The following is a 1909-nucleotide window of genomic DNA, read 5'->3' on the forward strand; positions in this document are numbered from 1 at the left end:
GACGCTTAATCTCAGCGCATGCTTGCACATTGTACTCGCGCCTCGTACCCATGAAGATCACCGTGTTCACGGAAGCTCCTAGTTTACTGTCAAGATGAATGGAAGGTTACAAAAACCTGCACTTTTCTTGCAAAGGTTTTGGATTTGTCTTTGTGCATGTGCACTGTTACTCTTATTGTGCGCTACTTCAAGCTTTGAATTACCAAATCCGAGCATCGAAGAGCTAAGTCGAGAATTAAGAACGCAGGCCCGGTGGCCAGCTACGAAGCTCGTCCGCGGTTGTATCTCAGCAGCATCAAAAAAGAACGCCACTTACTACGACAAGAAAGGCCGTCCGCCGGGCTGATCAGCTCGCTCAGCCCTGAGCTGGATTGCAAACGTGCTCGATCGCTTTAAGAGACCGCAGGCCATCCCCTTCGTTCCAATATTCGAGCATATTCAGATTCAGTATCTTGCAACATTACTATGGAACATCGCCCCAGCAGCTCTCCCGCTCCCATGCCCCCGCTGCTGCTCCCTTTCATCGTCCTTATCGTCATCAGCACCGTTTCGCCCATACCCACAACCGCTCAGGACTACAGCTGCACCGCCATCACCCCTAGTTCTCCCGGCACTACGCCACTGCAAGGAGCCGTCTCTTTTTGAGACGCCGGTAGCCCAGCGGCTGGCCTCGACCTGGTCAGTTACACTTCGGTGGCAGCAGACGTGTTCAGGGGGGCAGGCATTATCATAGGTTTGTGCAAACCGAAGTTTTGCCGTTCTGTTGGTGTTCCGTGATTGTTTCTGACCCGGCATGCATGCATGCAGGTATTCTGGTTGGGAACCGTTGTCTACAATAGTGCCTATAATGGGTGCTGGAACGTTGAAGGGAACTACCCTTTTCCGGACGGTAGGATGATCAACTACGGTTGTGAATGGGTCCTTTCACCGAAGTGAATTTCAAGTTCCGAGTGACCGAGCCCGATGGCGACGGTTGGAGCCAAATAGGGGTAGAACCATCCGGAGTAGCCTATTGCTTGTACGTCGGCCCTGCAGGTGGGGATCCCTTATTCACTACCAATTGTGATAGCGGCGACGATCGGCAAAAGTTCATGTTTCTCCCTGGGGGCGGAGCCAATTTCTTGTTCATAAACAGGTCTACGATGGAATGCTTATACATTGCAGACGATGGCATCCGTATAAACACTTGCAATGTTGATGTATGTACCTTGTCATGATGGTGGCTTGGACTGTTGTCTTGTACGTTCGTTCTCTAAAGTCGTTCATCGACGTAGAAAGTTATCTCATATTGACTCCTTGCTCCCTTTGGTGGTTGTTGCGTCTTTTTTTACAGGATTCATCTCAACTATTCCAATGGTGTGATCCTATTTCTCAAAGTTGCATGCAAGCAAGTGGAAGTATCTTCAATCCTTGTTGATAAAGATTTATAGCTATTTGTAAGACCTGCTATTTGTGGCTATCCACTTTTCCCTTTTCCCCTTGTGAAATAAAAGCAAATGGCATGGATTGATGAATGCTAGAAGAAGCACTACCTACATTGTGTAGCAATGTCTTTTACATATATTGGATTGAATGGTCTTTTAACTATTGTCTTCACATGTCAAGCACAACAAGACAAAGCACCCACAGACGCGCATATAGACGCGTTTACTGAACTTAAAAAAAACTTACGGGCATGTCTATTTGCGCATCTAGAGACCCGCATCTAACAGCCCGTCTATATAGCTGACAGACGCGCGTATAGACGTGCATCTAGACGCCTAAATAGACGCTTTGCTAAAAGATTTAAAAAACAGACAGACGCATTGTTAAACGCATATATAGACGCATTTATAAACGGTCTTATAGATGCTTTTATAGACGTGCAAATAGACGCTCCCCGATCAGATAGACATGTATATAGACACAT

General features: G+C 47.0%; 1 pseudogene; it reads left to right on the forward strand.

Annotated features, from left to right (window-relative positions):
* The first annotated feature begins 465 nt into the window (after positions 1–465).
* On the forward strand, positions 466–1417 carry LOC147882775 (uncharacterized; annotated as a pseudogene).
* The last annotated feature ends 492 nt before the right edge of the window (positions 1418–1909 follow it).

Source organism: Dipteris shenzhenensis, chromosome 29 (assembly GCF_047967505.1).
Source record: "Dipteris shenzhenensis isolate YYH24624 ecotype China chromosome 29, Dip_SZ_1.0, whole genome shotgun sequence".
Classification (NCBI taxonomy): domain Eukaryota; kingdom Viridiplantae; phylum Streptophyta; class Polypodiopsida; order Gleicheniales; family Dipteridaceae; genus Dipteris; species Dipteris shenzhenensis.